This window comes from Lynx rufus, unplaced genomic scaffold, assembly GCF_022079265.1.
Source record: "Lynx rufus isolate CCGP_SWC_20201006 ecotype Redwood Valley unplaced genomic scaffold, mLynRuf1.p SCAF_19, whole genome shotgun sequence".
Classification (NCBI taxonomy): domain Eukaryota; kingdom Metazoa; phylum Chordata; class Mammalia; order Carnivora; family Felidae; genus Lynx; species Lynx rufus.
The window spans coordinates 25,104,640-25,130,155 of record NW_025814833.1 but is presented as its reverse complement, the minus strand read 5'-3'; the positions used below and the strand labels follow the sequence as shown (position 1 = coordinate 25,130,155).

The 25,516-nt window shown below is 35.1% G+C and overlaps 1 pseudogene; it reads right to left on the bottom strand.

Annotated features, from left to right (window-relative positions):
- Positions 1 to 228: 228 nt before the first annotated feature.
- LOC124513830 (olfactory receptor 13H1-like) lies at positions 229 to 23,370 on the bottom strand (annotated as a pseudogene).
- Positions 23,371 to 25,516: the final 2,146 nt, after the last annotated feature.

Genomic DNA, 25,516 nt, shown 5'->3' with positions numbered 1-25,516 from the left:
TAAATTTATTTTTATTCTTCTATTATTGCAGGAGCCTGAATATGATGCTCAAGTGACACAGGCATTGACTACAAGTTGGACAAAATGGCCTTTTAGTTTATTCCAGGCCTGAGACTCTGAGTTTATAATTCTCCGGCTGGGAGGAAGTAAACTTTACTCACCAATGCCTGTGCTGATCAGATAACCTCAAAGCCCAGACACACTGCATAATTCTCCGACAGCAATAACTCAGCTGGCAGTTCCCAGGCAGAGATGTGGGAGAAAGTCCAATATCCGGGAAGCGCTAGGATCTACAACTTCCTGTGGTCTGCCTAGTGAAATTTGACCAGATAAGAACAGTTAATAAGAAGCTCTCGAGATAGAAAAGCTCCTTTTATTTCTGAATGCGGGTATATTGATGTTAAATACCTGAATGGATGAGGTTAATTTGAATAATCTTCTATTGTTGCAAGAAATATGGAAAAGTATTCAGGAAAACTAGAAAAATTCTTCATACTTGTGGCATGAACTGAAAGAAGTCTTTCACTATTTTGACAAATGATGACTCCACTGTTTTGTGTGAGGGTAGAAGCTTTTAAGGACTGGACCCCAAGGCACCCCATTGTGGTGCTTAGGAAAAGATCAAGCCTCATATTCTGGACCTTCCTTCTATAACACTTTGCAAGTCATGCCAGATTCCCATCAAGGCTGAACAATTTGCCTTGAGGCCCCCAAATATTTCCAAATGTAGTTAATGGCTTCAAAAAGAAAACAAGCTTTGCAATGAAAGCACTTAATGTCTATAAATTCAATTGCCAAGAAGTTCTTCTCTTTTGAATACTCAAAGGACAGGATCCCTGGGCAATGACTTATTGTTTCCCTTGCCTGCACTGCAATGATTACAGAGACTGTCCAGGTAAATATTGTGATAACTAGATTCTGCTAGTGATCTCTCCCTTCTTTATTTTCTTGAAACAATTTTATAACTGTGATCATATTCCCCCTTTTCTCCTGTCATCATGTGGGGATAAACTTACTATAAAATGTCAGAAGCTGCATTCATGGCTCAAAATTCCTTGGTAAACAAAACCGAGCTATGGGCCTGATAAAGATTTAGCAAGAAAGCAGCATAGCTTAGTATTTGAGTGAGAGGTCTGTTGTCAGGCGGATCCTGAATTAAATCCCCACATCTGCCTCTTACTAATTGTGTCACTTCTGTGCATCTCGGTTTCTTCATCTGGAAAATGGATATGATAATAGTCATACTTATCTCATAGGATTGCTTTAGGGGTAAAATAAAACAAAGCACAGCAGTGCCTGATTAAAATATTCAGTAAATGGTAACTACTGTTATTATTGAGAAGCAGATTTCCTCATCAGGTTCTCAAGATGAGAGGATGTCGTGGAAGTGTTAACTGAGAGTAGTACTTTATGAAGTATAAGGTAGTTCTGAGAGTATACCACCAATTATTCTGTTGAGTTGGCATAATCTAAGATTAGAGGTATTTGTGGAGAGCTGCAACTGTAGTCCTTTAGGGCCTCTGCAATGCCTGGGACTACAGCAATATTAGGGGATGCTTGGACAGTAGCGATTTTGAACACCTAAATCCTTGGCCACTTGAGCAAAGTAGGTAAAGGATAGGGGTAGCCTTTAGTTACATTACAAGACAGGATAAACACGGGGGTATAATATCTTGTGCCTGTCTTACTGTTTTACTTCTCCAGCAAAAGGCTGACAGCTCACTATTTGGCTTTTGCATCGAATATCATAAACCCAATAAGGTGGTAGAAATGCCTTTATAATTCTTGCTTTGGGGGATATGGCTTGGGTAAGGTGGAGAGCAAAGGTGAGGCATTCTGTGAAGAACTCCCATTCTCTTAGGAGTTTGAAACACATCAGAGTTCTGCACCTGAAGAGAGAAGGGAAGCTGGAAGACACAGTGGATTGGCTTTTCATACATCTGGGATTGGACTGAAGTGGGAGTGGATTGATTGGACTGAAGTGCTAAGAGTATAGAATTATTCATTTTTGTTGTTAGAGTATCAGTTGCCTAGAATAAAGGTATTTGTTGACACAGTGAGGTCTGGGTCTTAAGGCACATACATGAACTTGACACAAAACTTTGGGGAATCCATTTGCCTCTGCCTCTCTGAGACTTAAGTTTTCTTTTTCTTTTTTGAAAATCAGTGGAATTTACATATAGTGAAATACACATATCTTAAGCATGGAACTGATGAATTATGACAGACGTGTACACCTATGTAACCACAAGCCCAATAAAGGTATGGAATATTTCTACGATCTCCCCAGAATCTCTTGCATTCCCTTCTAGTCAGTCTCTACTTCAGTTGGCAACCACTGTTCTGTTTTCCATTTCCCCAGATTAGCTTTGCCAGTTCTTAAACTTCATAAAAGCATACAGTACGCATTTTTTTGCATCTAGCTTCTTGTACTTGACATAACATGTTTGAGATTTATCCATGTTGTTGCATGTATTAGTTGTTTGTTATTTCTTATTACTGGGTAACAGTCCATGGTGTGAATATACCACAGTTGGTTTACCTATTCTTCTATTGATAGAATTTGGGTTGTTTCTGATTTGGAGCTATGTTGAATAATGCTGCTATAAACATTTTTGAACAAGTCATTTTGTGGCCATATGTTTTCGGTTCTCTTTGACAAATACCTAAGAGGCTAGTTGCTGGGTTAGAGTAGATACAGGTTTAATTTTTTTAAGTTTTCAGATGTTTTTTGAAATTGTTTGTAAAATTTTACATGCCCACCAGCAATATATGAAAGTTCCTGTTTCTTTATTTTCTTGTCGAAAATTGGTGTTGTTGGTATTTTTTATTTTAGTCATCTGGTGAGTATCTCATTGGTTTTTTAAAACTATTTTTGAAATCATTGGATCACATGGTATTTTTCTATTTTTAACTTTTTGAGGAACCTCCATACTGTTTTTCACAGTGGTTGTACAAATTTACGTTCCCACCAACAGTGTACAAAGGGCATTTACCCAGAGAAAATGAACACACTAATTTGAAAAGTTATCTACATTCCTGTGTTTATTGCAGCATTATTTATAATAGCCAAGACACGGAAGCACCCTAAGTGTCCACTGATAGACAAATGGATAAGGAAGATGTGGTATATATACACAATATTACACAGTCATAAAAGAGGGTGAGATCGTGTCATTTGTGACAGTATGGGTGGACCTGGGGGTATTATGCTAAGTGAAATAAATCAGACTGAGAAAGACATATACCATATGATTTCACTCATAGGTGGAATCTAAAAAAAACACAAATGAGTAAACAAACAAAAACCAGAATCAGACCTGTATATACAGAGGATAAACTGTTGGTTGCCAGAGGGAAGAGGGATGGGGGAATGGGCAAAATGGGTGAAAGGTAGTGGGAGATACAGGCTTCCAGTTATGTAATGAATAGGTCATGTGAATAAAAGGCACAGTAGAACGAATATAATCAATGATATTGCAATAACCTTGTATAGAGACAAACAGTTCTCATACAGTTTCATCTTAAGATGGCCCTCTTATTGTGGTTTTAATTGACACTTCCCTGATGACAAATAATGCTGAGTAGATTTCATATGACTACGGGCAATTCACAATCTTCCTCTCTGTGAAGTATATGCTAAAATCTTTTGCCTTTTTTTTTTTATTGGGTTGTCTTTTTGTTGTTGATTTTTAGGAGTTTCTTGTATATCCTAAATATAATAACTTTATCAGATTAGAAATAATGTGAATATTTTTTCTCCCAGTTGGTGGTTTGCCTTTTCATTTCTTTAATTGTATTTTTGAAGAACAGAAGTTTTACATTTTGGTGAAGTTCAATTTCTTTTGTGATCTGTCCAGGAAATATTTACCACTGCCAGTGTCATAAAGATATTTTATATTTTCTTCTAAAAGCTTTATGGCTTTAGCATTTAGTTTGGTATAGGATCCATCTTCAATTAATTTTAGAGTATGGTGTGAGGTAAGAGTTGAGGTTCACTTTTTATATGTATCTATATTCATTTTTAGAGGTATCATAACAAATTGCCACAATCTGGGAGGCTTAAAACAACAGACATGTATTATCTCACAGTTCCAGAAGCTAGAAATACAAAATCAAGGTGTCAGCAGGCTCCGGGGAAAAATCTTTCCTTACTTCTTCCAACTTTTAGTGGCTCCAGTCATTCCTTGGCTTGTCTCAATGTCTGCCTCTGTCTTCACATGGCCTTCTCTGTATGTGTCTTCTTTTCTCCTCTTCTTGTAAGGACATCAGTTAATGGATTTAGGGCCTTTTCTAATTCCAGTATGGTATCATCCTGAGATCCTTAACTAATGATATCTCCAGAGAGACTTTCTCTGAATAAGGTCACATTCCGAGCTTTTGGGTGGATGTAAATTTTGGCGGGGGGGGGGGGGGGATGCTATTCAACTCTCTGCAATATCCGATTGTTCCATCACCATTTCTTGAAAAGACTACCTTTTTTTTGCTAATGAATTGCCTTGCAATCTATGTCAAAATTATGGACTCTGTATGCTGATCCATTGTTCTATTTACTTATGCTTAAAGCAAGATCATTCTAAATATAGCTTTCAAGCACGTCTTCAAATCAGGTGGTGTGAGCCATTCAACTTTTTTTTTTTTTTTTCAGAATTGTTTGGCTATCCTAGGTCCTTTGTTTTTGTTATGTGTTTTATTTTATTTTTATTCAAGTATAATTAACATAGTGTTATATTAGTTTCAGGTACATAATACACTGATTCAACAATTCTGTACATTAGTCAGTGCTCATCATAAGTGTACTCTTAAACCCCTGTTTCACCCTGTTTGTGATATATATTTTAGAAAAAAATTCCTTTGGGACTTTGACTGGATTGTGTAGAACATACAGATCAGTGCAGAGAGAATTAACATCTCATAGAAATGAAATTGGTTTTTGTATGTTGATCCAGTTGCTGTTTGCAAATACAGTTTTCCAGTTTGATGTTCTTTACTTTTGTTTTCTTACCATATTTTACTAGTAAGAGCCTCCAGTGCAACACTGAGTATTAGAGGTGTGAGCGGACACCTTTAATTGGGTCCTAAACTCAGGTGGAGATAATTTAGCCTTTCACCTGAAAGACACTAACAGTAGAATTTTGTTGTTGTTTATGACAGATACTGTTAATCAGGTTGAGGATGTTTGCCAAGAGTTTTTATCGTTAACAGGTGTTGAATTTGATCAAATTCTTTTTCTGCATTTATTAAAATGATCATGTGATATTTCTCCTTTATTGTATTTACATAGTGAATAGCATTGATTTATTTTTTGAATATTGAATCTGCCTTGCAGTCCTGGGATACAGACACATACTCATAACGTAGTATCCTTTTAATGCATTCAATTGTATTCAATTTGCTAATTATTTTCAAAATTTTTGCATACATGTTCTTGGGGGATATTGGTCTGTTGTTTTTCCTTGTGGTGTCATCGTCTGATTTTATTATCAATGTAATAATCATAAAAAATACTTTGGAAGTATTCTGTTTTCTTCTATTTTCTGAAAGTGTTTGTACAGTATTGATTGCTCTGAAATGTTTGGTTAAATTTACCAAAAAAAAATCTGATCCTAGAGTTTTTTTCTTTTCTTTTTTAGCTTTACTGAGATATAATTGACATATAACTGACATATAAAAGTGTACAGTGTTGACTTGATACACTTACATATTGCAATATGATTATCACTGTAGCTTAGCTAATACCTCCATCAGGTTACATAATTACATTTTTTTGTGTGGTCTTCGAGTTTTGTTTTTTTTTTTTTTGCTGGAAAACTTTAAACTACTAGTTCAATTGTTTTAATTGATATAAAGTTATAGAGATCAATTTCTTGTTGGATTAATTTTGGTAATTTGTATCTTTGTACATTTCATCTAAATTATCAAATTTATAGGGGCACCTGGGTAACTCAGTTGGTTAAGTATCCGACTTCAGCTCGAGTCATGATCTCACAGTTTGTGGGTTCCAGCCCGCATCGGGCTCTGTGCTGGCAGCTTGGAGTCTGCAGCCTACTTCAGATTCTGCGTCTCCTTCTCTCTCTGCCCCTCCCCTGCTTGTGTGCGTGCGCGCGCGCGCACTCGCTCTCTCTCAAAAATAAACATTAAAAAAATAAATTATCAAATTTATTTGTGTGAAGTCATTTATAATATTCTCCTTTTTCTTTTTTATTGTTTTAGGAACTATAATGATGTCCCTTCTCTTATTCCTGATAGCCATTTTTGTTTGTTTTCCTTGAACAGTCTAGGTGGATGTTTATCAATTTTATTGATATTCTTAAAAGTTGGCTTTTGGTATATAAAATTACCTTTAAGTACTGCTTTAAGTGGCTCCTACAAATTTTGGTAAGTTGTATTTTAATTATAATTCCATTTAAATATATTCTTATTTCATTTGTGGTTTTTTCTGTGATCCATGGCTTATTTAGAATTATGTTTCTTAATTTCCAAATATTTGGCTCTTTCCTAGTTATCTTATTATTACTGGTATGTAGTTTAATTCTGTTGTTGCCAGAAAGCACACTATTTGATTGTAATCTTTTAAAATTTATTGTTTTATACCATAGCACACACACAATTCTAGTGAAAAGAATGTGCATTATGTATTCATATGGATTAGTGTTCTATAAATATCAATTAGGTCAAGGTATTTATAGTGCTATACAGATCTTCTATTTGTTTGCTAATTGCTCTTGTCTTATCAATTGCTGAGAAGGGAGTGTTAAAATCTCCAACCATGATTGTGAAATTGTCCATTTCTCTCCCTTTGATTTTTGTCAAATTTTACTTCAGCTGTTTTGAAATTCCATTATTAGGCCACATATGTATTTATGGTTGCTATTTCTTCCTGATTAATTGAGGCTGTTATCATTATGATTTTGTCAAATTTTACCTCAACTATTTTGAAATTCCACTGTTAGTCACATATGTATTTATGGTTGCTATTTCTTCCTGATTAATTGAGGCTGTTATCATTATGAAATACTTTTCTTTATCTCTGTTAAAATACTTTTTGTCTTGAAATCTATTTTATCTGGTATTATTTTAGCCACTCTAGTTTTTTTATCTTCCTTGTTTGCATTTATATACTTTTATAAACTATTTATTTTAACCTATATTTGTCTATATATTTAAAGCGCTTTTCTTATAAACAAAATATATTAGGGTTTTCCTTCTTCCATTCTGAAAATATCTACAGTTTAATTTGAGTGTTTAATACGTAAGTGTTTATTGTAATTATTGATAGTAATATGTAGTTCATTTTACTATTTCATTGTTATTTTGTCACCTTTTAAAAGTTCTTTTCCCTTTGCTCCTCTTTTAATATATTTTTGGGGATTATTCAAGTACTTTAGAATTCCATTTTAATTTTGCTATTGGATTTTTAAGCTATATTTCTTTTGTTATTGTTATTGGTTGTTGTAGTGAGTAGACTCAACCTTTGAATAATTTGTATCACTCTGTCTCCAACTTTGTTAATCACTTATTTCTACTTTCTCCAAGCTATTGAATTTTCATTTCAAATAGCATACTTTTCAGTTCTAGAATTTCCATTTGATTCTTTTTCATAGTTTCAGATTCCATGTTGGGATACCCATTTGTCCACTTATTTTGACCACTTTTTCTTTTAAGTCCTTTAACATAATTATGATAGCTTTTTAAAATTATCCTTCTCTGCTAATTCAACATCTGGATGACTATGGTACCTATTTCTACTCACTTTTTTCTTATAAATTCATGTACATTTTTCTCTTTAATCACATGCCTAGTAATATTTGATTGCACAGTGGATACTATTGATGATATTTTATAGAGAATTTTTTATTCTCTTCCTCCTAAGAGTATTTCGATTTTTGTTCTAGCTGACAGTTAAATTATTGGCTAATCATCTTAAGCTTTTGGAGCTCTCATATTACTTTGTTAATTTGAGTCTGATTCTATTTTACCCTTAGTCTTGGGGTACATCTTAATCCTTGGACATAGTCTTTATTCCTAAGGCATGGTCCTTTGAGAGTTTTAATAGAAAGCCCAAGATATTTAGAAATGTTTTCTAACTTGGTGGAATTCAGCCTCTAGACTCTGTCTTCTTTCTTGTAAACAAGTCTTAAAATCTCTGTTCCAGTTTTTCAGCTTTATTTCTGCTGCCTTCTGTCAGTTTTCTTCTTCTTTTTTTCAGTAAACACACAGTTCAGGGGTCATTTAAGTATTTGATAGGAGTTTGTATATAAAAATTGAGACTCACCTCTCTGTGACACTCTTTATTTTAGAGATTTTCCCCTTTAATTACTAGCCACTCTGGCAAGTCCCTATTCCATCCTCTGATGCCTCAAACCAATATGACTTGAGATTTCTGCTTGTGTTTTAGCCAACTCACACCAAATCCCTGGGTAGTACTTTCAAAAGAAAAGCCATGTAGATAGAAATGGATCTTTCCCATTGTGGTTTTGTTCTTTTAACAGTTGAATATTGTCTAGTTTCTGACTTCAAATAGTTAATTTTAAATGTTTTGTCCAGGGTTTTTGTTTTTTTTTTTTTAAATCTGTGAGATGATTGGTCCAAAAGAGCTACTTTGCCATTATCAGATTCCAAATTGGTTCTTTGAAAAAAACCTCAGGGGCGCCTGGGTGACTCAGTTTGTTAGGCGTCCAACTTTGGCTTACATCATGATCTTGTTGTTTCTGGGTTTGAGCCCCCCATCAGGCTCTGTGCTGACAGCTCAGAGCCTGGAGCCTGCTTTGGATTCTGTGTATCCCTCTCTGTCTGCCTCTCCCCTGCTCATGCTCTTTCTCTCTCTCAAAAACAAATAAACATTAAACATTTTTTAAATATTCAAAGGAAAAAATAATTTTTGTATGACATATCTCACAGGATAAAATGTGCATTTGCATTTATAAACAAAAGTGAGAATGTAGAGTTTTCTGTGGTTTTTAATATAATACATATATCAGTTTCAGGGAAGGGTCTGTGTAACCTTGGGAACAATTATTCTCTCAGTAATCTATTTATAAAATGGAAAGTAATATCTATCTGAATTTGACTTCATAGAAAATGCCAGGTTTCTGGTCAGTTATCTGTTCTCATCTTAGTTGTCCTGTCAGCAGCATTTGGCACAGCTGATCATTCTCTTTTTGATACCCTTTGCTTTTTTGTTTGTTTTCTAGGATGATGCACTCCCCTGATTTGCTTTATAACTCACTGGCCACTCTGTTTCTGGTTTTTTCACAGTTTCTTTTTTCCATGACCTCTTAATGTTGGAGTTCCTCAGGTGTCAGTTCTTGAATTTTCTTTTTTTTTTTTTTTTTTTTTGTATTCTGTAGCTACTTATCCCTTGGTGATCTCATCCAGTCCCATGGCTCTGAATATACTGTCTATGTTTGCAATTTCCGTATTTCCGTTTCCAGCTCCCATCTCTCCCCTGAACTCTAGACTCATGTATTTAACTGAAATTATCTCTTTTTTGTTTAATAGGCATTTCAAAATTAATATGTGAAAAACTGAAATCTTGCTGTCTACACTTCTTCTCTCCAAAATATTCCCTGGCATCCCATATTTCCATTATTCCCACCTTCAGTTGTTTAGAGCATAAATATTTGAATTATCTTTAACTCTTTCTTTAAGATTCCTGATCCAAATCATCAATGAATCCTGGTGATCTTTCTCCTTCAAATATTTCAAAGACCCTGTCATTTCTTACTACTTTGATTTCTATCTTGTTCTAAGCCACCATCATCTTTTACCTAGGTTTTTGCAGTATCCTTCTAAATAGTCTTTATGCTTCTACCCTTGCCCCATTAAAATAAATTTTTCCTACAACAGTCAGAATAACCCTTTTAAAATGTAAGTCAGATCACTGCCCTACTCAAACTCTTTCAAAGTGTTAGGATTAATTACTCTTTTAAAGTGTTAGGATTAATTATAAGAGTATGTTGATGGGCTTATAAGGTATAAAGGTGTAATTTGTATGACAAAATTACAAATGAAGGGGGAAGGAACTGAGTTTTATACAAGAGCAAAGCTCATTTATACTGTTGAAATTTAAGTGTTACTAATCCAAACTAGATTGTTATACATTAAGATGTTAATTTTTGGAGGTGCCTGGGTGGCTCAGTTGGTTAAGCATCCGACTTCAGCTCAGGTCATGATCTCACACTCTGTGAGTTTGAGTCCCATGCTGGGCCCTGTGCTGTCAGTTCAGAGCCTGGAGCCTGCTTCAGATTCTGTGTCTCCCTCTTTCTTTGCCCCTCCCCCAGTCACGCTCTGTCTCTCTCTATCAAAAAATGAATAAACGTTAAGGAAATTTTTTTAAGATGTTAATGTTTGGGATGCCTGGGTGGCTCAGTCAGTAAAAGCATTGGACTTTAGCTCAGGTCATGATCTCACAGTTCATGAATTGGAGCCCCATTTTGGGCTCTGCACTGACAGCTCAGACCTTGGAGCCCACTTCGGATTCTCTGTCTCCCTCTCTCTCTCTGCCCTTCTCCTGCTTGTGCCATCTCTCTCCAAAATGAACAAATAAACATTAAAAGAGAGAGAGAGATAAAGGAAAGAGAAACAAATAAAAATAGATGTTAATTTTAATTCCTAAAGCCACCACTAAGTACATTACTCAAAAATGTATTAAGAGCCTAAATGTCCATCAACTGATGAGTGGATAAAGAAATTGTGGTTTCTATACACAATGGAATACTGTGTGGCAACGAGAAAGAATGAAATCTGGCCTTTTGTAGCAATGTGGATGGAACTGGAGAGTGTTATGCTAAGTGAAATAAGTCATACAGAGAAAGATACCATACGTTTTCACGCTTATGGGGATCCTGAAAAACTTAACAGAAATCCATGAGGGAGGGGAAGAAAAAAAAAGAGGTTAGAGAGGAAGGGAGCCAAAGCATAAGAGACTCTTAAAAACTGAGAACAAACTGAGGGTTGATCGGGGGTGGGGGGGGGTGGATGATGGGTATTGAGGAGGGCACCTTTTGAGATGAGCACTGGGTGTTGTATGGAAACCAATTTGACAATAAATTTCATATTTAAAATAAATAAATAAAAGTTATACACAGAAAAAGGAAAAAATGTATTAAAAGAAACAATTGAATTAAAATGAGATATAAGTAAATTTATATTTAACACAAAAGAAAACAATAATGGAGGAATAAAGGGACAAGTAAGATACATACAGAAAAGAAATAGCAAATGACAGATCTAAGTCCTACCTTATCAACAATAATATTAAATGTAAATGGATCACACTGTTCAATCAAAAGTCAGAAAGTTGCCAAAGGGATTTAGGAAAAAATCAAAGCATAATCCAACTACATGCTATCTACAAAAGACTTACTTTAGATTCAAAAACACAAATGTGTTGAAAATAAATATTTGGAAAATATATACACCATACCAACAGTACCTAAAATAGAGCTGGTAGACCTAAACTATTATTGGACAAAGTAGGCTTTAAGGCAAACACTATTACTATAGACAAAGAAGAACATTCTGTAATGATGAGAGTGTGAATCCATCGAGGAGAAGTAACGATTATAAACATATTTACATCTAACAACAAAGCCAAAATATACAAAAAGTAAAAACTGAAGAATTCAAAGGAGGAGTAAGCAGTTCAACAATAATAGTTGGAGACTTCCATACTGCATTTTCAGTCATTGATAGAACAACTAGACAGAGGATAAACAAGAAAATAAAAGGCTTGAACAACACTATAAACTACTTGGATCTATCAAGATCTTACTGAACACTGTATTCAACAACAGAATAAACATTTCTCTCAAGTTCACATAAAACATTTCCAAGATAGATCATATACTAGAACATGCAACAATTTTCAAGAAATTTAAAATAACTGAAGTCATACAAAGTATGTATATGATCACAATAGAATAAAATTAGAAATTAATAGCAGAAATCAGAGTGATTCCCAAATATATGGAAATTAAGTTTTCTAAATAATCAATAGGTGAAAAAAATGACAAGGTAAATTAGAAGATACTTTGAAATGAGTGAAAACACAAAAAATACCAAAATTCATGAGATATAGCTAAATCAGTAAAAGGTAAATAACTGTACACATCTATATTTTAAAAAGAAATATTTAAAGTCAGTAACCTAAGCTTTCACATTATGAAACTAGGAAGTGAAGATAAAACTAAACTCAAAACATTGAGAAACAAACAATAGAGACTAGAATGAAAGTAAATGAAATAGAGAAGAGAAAAATAATAAATTCACTGAAATCAAATGTTTATTCTTTGGAGAGATCCAAAAATTGATAAACTCTTACCTTGAGTTACAAGAGAGACAGAGACAGAGAAAGAAAGAGAAGAGAGAAAGAAAAAGAAAGAAAGAAAGAAAGAAAGAAAGAAAGAAAGAAAGAACTCAAATTTCTAAAATCAGAAATCAAATTTGGGACATCTCTACTAACCTTAGAAACATGAGAATGATTATAAGAGAATACTATTAATAATTGTATACTAAAAATTGATAAACTAAGTGAAATAAACAAATTTCAAGAACCACACAAACTGCCTCAAGAAGAAATAGAAAATCTGAATAAACCTATAATAAGTGAAGTGATTGAGTTAATAATCAAAAATCTTTCCACAAAGTAAAGACCATCCCATATGGATTAACTGTGTAATCCTTCCAAACATTTTGAGAATAATTGACGCCAATCCTTCACAAAATGTTCCAAAAGTAGAAGAGAAGGGAATACTTCCCATCATTCAATAGAGCTAATATTACCCTGAAATCAAAATCAGACAGACCTCACAAGAAAATTAAAAACTAGTATCCCTTTTGAATATATAGCTCCAAAATCCTTAAAATATGCCAGCAAAGTAAATTCAGCATTATATAAAAATAATTTTTCACCATCATTATGTAATATTTATCCCAAGAATGCAAAGTTGGCTTAAATTAATTCATTAAAAGACAAAAATCATATGATTATCTAAATGGAAACAGTTAAATAATTTGATAAAATCTAATACCCTTTCATGATAAAAAAAAAGCATTAGGCAAACTAGAAACAAAAAGGATGTCCTTCAGCCTGGTAAAGTCCATCAATCAATGAAAACCATGCAGCTAACATTGTAATTAATGGTGAAACACTGAAAACTTTCCCCGTAAGATCTTGGAAGAGGATTTCTACTTTTACCGCTTCTATTCAACATTGTACTGCAATTTTTGCCAGGAAGATTAGGCAAGAGAAAGAAATAGAATCATCCAGATTGGAAAAGAAGTACAGCTTTCTCCATTCAGACTTATGATCTTGTATATGGGAAATTCTATGGAATCCACAGAAAAACCTACTAGAAGTAATAACTTCTTTTTAAACAAGTTTTCACGGTATAAGATTACTATACTAAATCAGTGCTATTTCTATACACTAGCAATGAACAACCAAAAAAGAAGTTAAGAAAACAATTCCAATTACAATTGTATCAAAAAGGATAAAATACTTAGGAATAAATTTAACAAAAGGAGTACAATGAAAACTACAAAAAATATTGAAATAAAGAAAACCTATCAACATGATACCACATTAACAAAACAACAGATTAAAAAATCATTTCAATAGATGCAGAAAAAGCTTTTGACAAGATTCAATATTTGTTAATAATAAAAACTGTCAACAAACTATTTAGAGGGAAGATACCTCAACATAATAAAGGCTGTATATGAAAAACCCACAGCTAACATCACATTCAATGGTGAAAAGCTGAGAGCTTTTCCTTTAAGATTAGGAACAAGCTAAGGTTGTCCAGTCTCATCTCTTTTATTCACCCTAGTACTGGAAGTTCTGGCCACAGCAATCAGTTGAGAAAAAGAAATAAAAGGAATCAATTTCGTAAGGAAAAAGTAAAACTTTCATTATTTTCAGATTTCATGATACTATGCATAGGAACCCCTGAAGACTCCACCAAAACAATTTATTCATTTAAAAGTAATAAAAGAAATCAGTAAAGCTGCAGGATACAAAATTAATACACTGAAATTGTTTGTGAATCTATACACTAATAACAAACTACTAGGAAGTGAAATTGAGAAAACAATTCCATTTATAATTGCACCAAAAAGAATAAAATACCTAGGAATAAACTTATCCAAGGAGGTGACGGGCCTATACTCTGAAAACTGTAAGACATTGATGAAAGAAATTGAAGACAACACAAATGGAAAGATACTCCATGCTCACTGATTGGAGGAATTAATATCGTTAAAATGTCCATACTACTCAAAGCAATCTACAGATTCAATGCAATTCCTATTAAAATACCAACAGCATTTTTCACAGAACAGCATTTTTCACAAATAATTCTAAAGTTTGTACGGAACCACGAAAGACCTAGAATAGCCAAAGCAACCTTGAGGAAGAACGAAGCTGGAGGTATCACAATCCAAGATTTCAAGATACACTACAAAGCTGTAGTAATCGAAACAGTTTGCTATTGGCACAAAAATAGACACATAGATCAGTGAAATAGAATAGAGAACTGGGAAATAAACCCACATTTATATGATAAATTAATGACAAAAGAGGTAGGAATACACAATGGGGAAAAGACAGGCTCTTCAACAAATGGTGGTGGCAATACTGAACAGCCACATGCAAAAGAATGCAACTGGGTCACTTTCTTACACCATACACAAAAATGAACTCAAAATTAATTGAAGACCTAAGTGTGAGACATAAAACCATAAAATTCCTATAAGAAAACATAACATGCTTTGACATTGGCATTAGCAACAATTTTCTAGATATGTCTCCTCAGGCAAGAGAGACAAAAGAAAACTAAACTATTGGGACTACACCAAAATAAAAAGCTTTTCACAACAAATGAAACCATCAACAAAACTAAATGGCAACCTACTGAATAGGAGAAGATACTTGTAAATGATATGTCTGATAAGGGGTTAATATCCAAGGTATATAAAGAATTTGTACAACTCAACACCAAAAAAAAAAAAAAACCAAATAATTTGATTAAAAAATGGGCAGAAACCTGAATAGACATTTTTCCAAAGAAGGTATACAACTGGCCAACAGACGCAAGAAAAGATGCTCAACATCACTAATTTTCAGGGCAAATAAAAGCCACAGAGATATCACCTTACACTTGTCAGAATGGCCAGAATCAAAAAGATAAGAAATAACAAGTGTTAGCAAGGAAACGGAGAAAAAGGAACACTTGTGCACTGTTGATGGGTATATAAACTGGTGCACCCTCTGTAGAATACAGTATGGAAGTACCTCAAAAATTACAAATAGAAATACTATATGGTTCAGTAATTCTACTAGCAGGTATTTACCCAAAGGAAATGAAAACATTAATTCAAAGAGATATATGCATCCCTATGTTTATTGTAGCATTATTTACAATAGCCAAGATAATGGAAGCAACCCAAGTGTCAATGGGTAGGTGGATAGATAAATAAGATGTGATTCTATCTATCTATCTACCTACCTACCTACCTACCTATCAATCATCTATCTATATAATGGAAGCAACCCAAGTGTCATTGGATAGGTGGATAGATAAAGATGTGATTATCTATATCTATATATCTTTAGATAGATAGATAGATAGATAGATAGATAGATAGATAGATATAGTGGAATATCAGCCATAAAAATGAGTGAGATCTTGCCATTTGTGACATGTCATGGACCTAGAAGTTATTATGCTAAGTGAAATAAGTAAAAAAAAAAAAAGAAGAAAGAAGTAACACGGAGAAAGATAAATACCATATGATTTCACTCCTAGGTGAAATATAAAAAAACAAATGAATAAATAAACAAACAAAAAGCAGAATCAGACCTGTAAATAGAGAAAACAAACTGGTGGTTGCTAGAGGGGAGAGGAATGGGGGATAAGCAATATGGGTGAAGGGGAGAGGGAGTTATGGGCTTCCAGTTATGGAATGAATAAGTCATGGGAATAAAAGGCACAGCATAAGGAACATAGTCAATGATATTGCAAAAGCATTGTATGGTGACAGATGGTGGCTACACTTGTGGTGACCATAGCATAATGTATACAGAAATTGAATCCCTATGTTGTACACCTGAGACTAATGTAACATTGTGTGTCAACTATACTCAAAAAAGCAAACAAACTGTGTGGTACTGATATAAGGGTGGACATATTGATCAATGGAGTAGAGCTGAACATCTAATAATAAACCCAGATATTTTTGGTCAATTTATTTTTGACACAGGTGCCAAGACAATTCAATGGGTAGAATGACAGTCTTTTCTACAAATGGTGCTGGGACAAGTGGATATGCACATGCAAAAAGATGAAATTGAAACCCCACCACACACCATATACAAAAGTTAACTCAAAACGGACCAAAGTCCTAATTGTCAGAGTTAAAAGCTTGCAACTCTTAAGGGGCGCCTGGGCACCTCAGTCGGTTAAGCATCTGACTTCAGCTCAAGTCATGGTCTCACAGTTCATTTGTTTGAGCCCTGCGTCAGGCTCTCTGCTGTCAATGCAGAGCCTGCTTCGGATCCTCTATCTCCCTCACTCTACTCCTCCTCCAGCCTCTCTCTGTCTCTCAAAAAGAAATAAACATAAACATTTTTTTAAAAAAGTTTGCAACTCTTAGAACAAATATAGGCATAAATATTTGTAACATAAATATTTTGGTATAAATATTTGTGACACAGGCCTAAATATTAGGTAGTGATTTCTTAGATATGGTACCAAAATCACAAGGCACACACCAAAAAACCCCAATAAACTTGACATCATCAAATTAAAATGTGTTTGTACTCAAAGGATACTACTAAGAAAGTAAAAAGACAACCCACAGAATGGGAAAAAATATTTTCAAATTAGGTATCAAATAGGGATTTATATATAGAAGATAAAGAGAGCTCTTTCAACTCAATAGTAAACAAATAACCCCATTAAAAAATGAGCAAAGGATCTGAAAATACATTTCTCGAAAGATAAACGAATGGAAAAAAAGCACATAAAAAGATGCACAACATCATTGGTTATTAGGAAAATGCCAATCAAAATCACAATGAGGGGCGCCTGGGTGGCTCAGTCTGTTAAGCTACCGATTCTTGATTTCAACTCAGGTCATGATCTCACAATTCATGAAATGGAGCCTCACATCAGGCTCCATGCTGGCAACACGGAGCCTGCTTGGGACTCTCTCTGCCCCTCCCCTGCTCACACACTCTCTCTCTCTCAAAGTAAATAAACATTAAAGAAATCACAATGGGTTACCTATTTTAGTCCACTAGGTGGCTATAATAAACTAAATGAATATTTTGTTGCATTGGCTAAGATATGGAGTAATTAGCAACTTCACACATTCCTGTAGTATGGGTTCCCACATATCCCTAGTTTTGCAGATACATGTGTATTACATCCTGAAGCTTATTATTTCTGAAAATATAAGGAGAAGCACTGGATGAATTTGGTATATCCATATACTAGAATATTATTCAGCCACAAAACATTAATCAACATAAATAAATCTTGAAAACATTATGCTAAGGTGAACAACCCACATATTGTATGATTTCCTTTACATAAAATGTCTTAAATAAGGAAATTCATAGAGATGGAAAGTACATTTGTGGTTACTGGAGGCTGAGGAAAAGGGAAAATGGGGAGTAACAGCTAATGTGTACAGGGTTTCTTTCTAGGGATGATGAAAATATTCTGGAATTAGTGGTGATGATTGCACATCTTAGTCAAGTTACTAAATGGCATTGAATTGTTCTATTTAAAATGGTAAAATTATGGCATGTGAATTATATCTCAATAAAGCTTTTTAAAAATGCTGAAGTCCTTACAATGATCAAGAAGTACCTATGCAGTTTGATCCCTTGTTCCTCTCTGAGCTCATCTGCTGCTTTCCTCCTTTTGGCTCATTCCCATGCAGCCACCTGGCTTCCTTCGTGTTCTTCAAATACGTTATGTGTTCTGCTTTAGCGCCTTTGCCTGGAATATTATTTTCCTACATATTCACACACTTCCCCCCTCGTTGTTCAAGTTCCAAATTCTCAGGTAGGACTTTTCTGATCACTCTATTTAAGAAGTGCCTATCCTATCTTTCCCTATGTTACCATGCTTTTATATTTTAACAACATACTGTATGATTTATTTTTATGGTTTAGGTTCCTGCACCATAACATAAGCCTTATGAATGTGGAGACATTTTTTACTCATTGATGTGTCCCAAAAGCCTAGAACAATGCCTGGTACACACAGTAGGTTCTCTCTGTGTGTCTTTATCTTTCTCTGCGTGTCTTTATTAAACATTCATTTGTATATTTATGTTTACTTGTTGAAGGAAGGAAGGAAGGAAGGAAGGAAGGAAGGAAGGAAGGAGGGAAGGAAGGAAGGAAGGAAAGGGGGGAGGAGTGAATGTTATACCACCTACCCATCCCCTTGCTCACTTAGCTCTAGCTAAACTTGTCTTCTTTCTGTTCCTTTAACATGCTCAGTTCTTTCTTCAGAGCCTTGGTATTTTTTCCCTTATTCTAGTGCACTCCCTTTCCTCAACTCCTCAAAGTTCACAATAAGCATTTAATGGATCTTCAGTTTCAGTTTAAATATTACTTCTTCTGAGAGATCTTATCTTACAATCTGATCCAAAATACATCTCACATTTCACTCTAGCTTCCTGTTTGTTTCCTTCAGAGTACTTATCATGCTTTTTAAAGTCGTTTATTTATATATGTGATCATCTATTTAATATCTGTTTATCAAAATGTTTAGCACCTAAGGTCAGGAACTTTGTCTTTTTTACTGTGGATTCCAAGTGCTAGTAAATTACATAACACATAGAAGGTACTCAATAAGTTTTGCTTTGAATGAGTAAAGTGAGGAATAAAAAGAGGCAAAGTGTTAACCTCCAACACTTACAGCCAGACACACACACAGGCCTGTGTATGCTTTCCATAATTTCAGGTATGGGATTCAGCCAAGTGAAGTGTGATAACCTTGCTACACACAGAATAAACTAGGTATTTCAACATACAGGATCTCTGGTGCCAGAGTTATATAATATTTAATGATGATAAGGATAGTAAAAATAATTAATATTTCATTGGCTTCCTATTTGACAATACTGTGCTAGGTGTTCTACATTGTTGATCTTATTTGATCCTCATAGCAACCCTATGAAGTAAAGACATTATTATTATAATGAATATTACTATTGTTATCAACTGCATAGATGAGGATGGGGGTATGAGGAAGGTTAAAGTAACTTGCCCAAGGATGCACAGCTAAAAAATGGTATTTTATTTTATTTTTAATTTTAAGTAGGCTCCATGCCCAACATGGAACGTGAACTCACAGCCCTGAGGTCAAGAGTCACATGTTCTACCCGCTGCACCAGTCAGGCGCCCCCAAGAAGTGGTCTTTTAAATATCAAAAGTCTCAATTCAAACGAGGTCTTTCTAACAATAAAGTCTGTGTGTGCATGTCTTTGTGTGTATGTGGGATGGCAAATACTAGTATACAGGGCCATTGACTCAAACAGGTTAGTGAAAAAAACTTTAGTGACTGTTTTATTTTTTTATTTCTTTAATGTTTATTTATTTTTGAGAGAGAGAGAGAGAGAGAGACAGCCAGAGTGCGAGCGGGGGAGGGGCAGAGAGAGAGGGAGACACAGAATCTGAAGCAGGCTCCAGGCTCTGAGCTGTCAGCCCACAGCCCGATGTGGGGCTCGAACCCACAAACCATGAAATCATGAACTTAGCGGAAGTTGGACGCTTAACCGACTGAGCCACCCAGGTGCCCCTATCGGGTGACTGTTTTAACCAAAACAACAAAAATGTTGCAGGAATAAGTGAGCCATTTTCTGTGTGCTCGTTTCCATATGATGAAAAGAGTGGCTTTAATAGTTCTGTTTTCATGACTTGTTGAAACTCAAGGAGCATGCAACAGACAATTAATTTCACTTTCTTATTAGTACCGGTGTGTTGACAGACTCACTCAAAAGCCAATGATAGTTTCTTAGCTTTTTAAAAATTATAAATTTCTTTCTTTTGAACACTGGGGGCTCTCAAGTGTTTCTTTCTTTTCTTTCTTTCTTTCTTTCTTTCTTTCTCTTTCTTTTTTCTCTCCTGCTGCCAGGACATAGCGCAAAGCTCTTTTCTCAGTTATGTTGATTTTGAAGGGGTCAGTTCAACCTTCTAAGACGTCGCCTGGTGATTTTGGCACACGTTATGAGAAGATGGTGTGCGGGGAGGCAGAGTTGCCCATAATCAGCTGCAAGTCATAAGTGCTGTTTGGCAGAGATAAGAAATTTAAACACCTCCCAAGGCATAGATACTTCCAAAGTATTGCTTTGTTTATTATAAGTCAAACTTGTTCATTTTGAAGACAACTTTCCCAATACACTTTTAACAGAAAGGCAACTTATGCACATATGTCTGATTAGTTGTTCTTATAATCTCTTACTTACACTTTCTGTTCATCCAGTCTTGATTTCGTGTCAGAAATTTTCCTGCGGCTTGTTCTCCACTTCCAGATGTAACATATTTCTCTCTCCAGAGAGAACCCTGTCTAACTTCTTCCTGAGGTAATCAAAAGGGAAGACATTAGTTCACCTGTCTAATTTTCTCTTGCAGCTAAAAACGTCCCTGCCTCTCCCCAATAAATTTCTTTCTGTCAGCAAAAGTCACATCTCATTGCTTGTTCTTCTCTACCTCTTCTTAGTCCCTAATGAAAATGATCAAACTCCAATAAGTATTAGGTTTGCAGTTTCACTCCTTTTTTTTTTTCCTTTTGAGGAATCATGTTTGTTTCCCCCCTCTAGTGTTTGACTTTATCTGTTCACCATGTCTTGTTAGTTAGTTATTAGTACCTTCCGTTTTGTTTCAGGAGTGCTTTAGGTTAAATGAAGAGTATTAGAAACACCAGAAATAAAACTTACAAAAGAATTTGTTCAAGGTTAAAATGGCAATGTTACAACAAAGTTTGCATAACACCATAGATTCCCTTTCTAAAAAGTTCTCTGTTGGCATTCCCACACTTTAATTTTCATTTTCATTTACAATAGTCTTCTGTCGGCTTGTGTTGGTGACCAATTAGGTATTAATTTCTTACTTACAGAGTGAAATAGAATGGATCAAACTGGGATCTGCCTGTCAAGATTTATCTGGAAACAGTGGTGAAGTGAATCAATGTTGAAATAAATTTGGGGGCTTTTTATTGGTCACAAGTAGCCCACCGCAGCATTTTCTGTTTCCAAAATTGGATTGATTCATTGTCATTTTGACCCAATGACAAAGACCCTGACTCTTGAAATACAATTGACCAATGAACATGGGAAACATATTCAGCCTCATCTCTAATAAGATAAATTCACATTAAGACAACAGAACCTATTTTTTTCAGTGTATCATATTCTCATAAATTATTTTAAAAAGATACAGTCATTATTGGTACAGACATAAATGAATGAACACTCATATAATGGGTATAGATGTTAGAGAGTGAATTGACAGTGTTTTTCTTTTTTGGCTGACATGTATTCAGTGTCCACCACATGCCGAACATATGATAGAAGATTAACATGCATCATCTCATTTCATTCTCAAACCAGCTTTGTGGGGTAGGCACTCTTGTAATCCCCATTTTACAGATGAGAAAATTGAAACTGAGAGATGGAAAGTAAGAAATCCCACATGGCCATAAGTCTCAGTCTTAAACACATGTCTGCTGGATTCTAGAACCAATGTAAGCCTCATTGAGTGTTGGGATTACAGGTGCTTTTTTATTTTTTTCTCTACCTGCCTCATGTATTTAAAAATAATGAACATTAGAATTTTTATAATCCAAAAATACAGTACACATTTTCTTGTTTGTTAAGGAGTTTTAAAGGGATTAGATTTTCTCTGTGAGGTCAACTTTGGAAGCAGCATGCGATTATTCGTGACTACGGTACGTTGACAGAGAAAATGGGTCCTGATCTACTTATCCAGACATGTAATTGTAAGTTCCATAGGGTCATCATTTCTGGCCCTCGGTACCTACACAGTCTTGAAGGGCTTTTTGCTTCATCAGAAGGCCTTCTATGTGGAAGTCTTATGTAGCAGTTGAGTAATTTTCCTCTCTGCACACTCACATTCATCTTTCTCTGAAGCTTGGGTAATGATATACCTCATAGAAAAAGCATCAAGAGAAAAAATGTCCATTTTGCAACTTTGCTCTTTACCATCTACCAAAGAGAATCTTAGAATATTGAAATATTTCTCTTTCAGTAAAATGACATAACTGCATAGGATTCAAATGTACTAATTATTATTTTGTTTTATAAATGCTCCCACAAGATTGTCCTGTATAATTTATTATGTAAATGAATGGCATTGTAAATGTTTAACATATCTTTTTCAGTGGGAGGATATTCTTTATCACATGCTTGTTGGAAATAGAAGAAATGCATTTGAAACTAATGGTCTTATGAAAATATTTTGCTATTTATACCTTGTTATTTTTATAAGTCAGTGTCAAGCTGTCAGTTAGATGAACCTCCATGGGATATTCATGTCCTTTCTAGGATTCTTTCTTTCAAATAATTTTTCTTAGGACATCTTTCACATCTTTGTTTCTCAAGGTGTAAATGAGGGGGTTCAACATAGGAGTTACAACACCATAAAATGCAGAGATGACTTTACCCTGGTCCTGGGACTCCCTTGACTGAGGTTTCAGGTACATGTAGATGGCTGTTCAATAAAATATGGTGACCACAGTCATATGGGACCTATAGGTGGAAAAAACTTTGAGCCTGCCCTCTGCAGAGTGGATCCTTAGCATGACAACCACAATGCGAGTATAGGAGATGAGAATGAAGATAAAAGGTAGGGGCAGTGTTAATATGCCTATGACCAGACCCAGAATAAGTCTGACTGGGGTGTTTGAGCCGGTGAGCTTCAATAGGGCCTGGACCTCACAGGTAAAATGATTGATGACATTGCATCCACAAAAATGGGCAGGAATTGCAATGATCAGTATTATTGCTAAAAGGAAGGCACTGGCCCAAGTCACCATGGCCAACTGTATGCAGACCTGGTTGTTCATAATGATGGTGTAACACGGGATTAGATATTGCAATAAATCTATCATAAACCATGATAGCAAGGAGGAAACACTCTGTCATCCCCAGAAAAATAGTGGTTGTCATCTGACCATAACAGCTAGTATAAAAAATGGTAGGGTAGTCTTTTAAACCATTGAACAACCAAAAAGGTACTGAATTGCTAGAGTAACAGATATCGAGGAAGGACAGCTTACTTAGGAAAAAATACATAGGGGTGAGAAGCTGGTCATCAACTCTAACCATGACGAGGATTAGACTGTTACCTACCAATGTGATCAGGTAAACTGCTACTATGGTGCAATAAAAGCAACCTGGGATTTTGGATAGTTGGAGAAACCCACCAGGATGAATTCTGTCACTTCACTGCCATTTTCAGTACCCCAAATAGCCATTTTCTTCTATCTGCTGAGAAAGAAGAAATTCAATTCATTTTAATTTGAGGAACATTTATTGGGGTTCTTCTGTGTTCTCAGTCCTATATCAGGTGATATTAGGAAAAGATGTTTGAGAAAGAAGGGATACTGTGGAAGCTTATATTCTAATTTGGGAGATAAAACACTCAGACACATCACAAGATTAATTTGCAAAGTAGCACATTTCATTGTAAGTCTTAATTCCCCCATCTATACAATGAGCACCTGAAACTTGCTTTGAACCTCCTCCTTAAAGAAAATGTGCCAATTCACTGCTCAAATGTAATTAGACTTGAATCATAAAATTGCTAATTGTTTTTCCCCTGCTATAGATATTAGCCTGAAATTTGTTTTTAGGTGGTTCATATCCATGACATAAAATTGTGCCCAGTTCATTCTCATTTCTTCCTCACCCTGCACATCCGATCACTGAGCCCTATTGGCTCCTCCTCCTAATATGTTTTAAATCCACCTATAATTCTAAATGTCCACAGCCAACATTTATTTAGTTAGAGCCACCATCATTTAACAGATCTCCCTACTTCTATTCTTTCCTCTCTATAGCCTATTCTCCATTCAACAGCCACGGAGACCTTTTACAAACATGCATAATTATCACCATATCTTTCCCATGCTTAAAATCACTCTAGGGTTTCTAATTAGACTTGGACTAAAATCTAACCTATTTACCATGACCTACAAGACTCTGAATGATCTGACCCTAACCTTATCCTACACTGTGTCTTCTTGTGCTCACCATGTTCCAGCCATACTGTCTTTATGAAGCACTGCAAGCTCATTCACACCTCAGAGCTTTTGCACATTGTGTTCTCTCTGCTGGAAATATTCTTCCTACCCTCTTTGAATGGTGAAGTCATAGTCATCCTTAATATCTCAGCCTAAAAGAAATTTCATTAGAAAAGCCTTCCCTAACCTCACTAAAACCAAATCATATCTTTTTGTTGAAGTTGTTCACAACACTCCAAACTTTTTCTGCATAGCTCTTATTATAGTTTGTATTTATATATTGTGTAATTATTTAATTTATGCTCCCTTACTAAAATTTAAGCTTTCGAGGGAAGAGGCCTTGACTATCCCGTGTACTGCCTTATTTTTACCACCTCACACAGTGCCTGGTGCAAACCCACAATATATGGGTTCAGTACAGATTTGTTGAATGAATCGAGGCCAGTTGTTTGGCTCTTCTGTCTTACCCAATGCCATGACGCTGATTTGACTACAGCCTACATTGAAGTGGCTGAAGGAAATAAGGTAAAAAGCCCATGGTGAGAAGCAGTATTTCATTTCATAGTATTCAATCTTACTAATGGCTTGTTGCTCAGAAATGAACTTTAAGATCTTGTATTTTTTTTTTAGCCCTACAATTTGCTCTTTGCTTGCAGGGAAGATGTTATAGCAAAAAGAGAAAGTGGGTTATTATACTAGAATCTGAAAAAAAAAGTGTTTTCACACTTTTTTGTCCACTCAAATTTTTATTTACTTTATTTGGTCTAATTCTATCAAGTATGAGTGCTATCACATACCAGCTCATTATTAAGGTCAAAATCTTTTTTTTTTTTTTTTGATTGTAAGATTCCCATCATGTTCTAGTCACAAATCAGAATTTGGGTCATTTATAGGAGAATCTAGTTTCAGACTCATGAGGCAGGTGTCATACCTTGGTGAGTTCAGGCCATGGATAGGAAGGTTTGTCTTAGGAGCTGGTCAGCAAGAAAGTCCATCCAGACTCATGATGTAGGTAATCGCTTCAGATTCTCTTTCTAGAACAGACTCCAGAACTCAGAAGGTATGAGACCTTTATGGACAAGTAATTCAGGAAGTAGAGTAAGACTTTGAAACAGGATCCTCAGTATATCCTAATACAGGATAAGGGAGCTCTGAATAGAAATCAGGACCAAGGGCAGACAGACTGAAAAAATATTGAGGTGCTGCTAAGCTTCTAACTACAGCTGCTT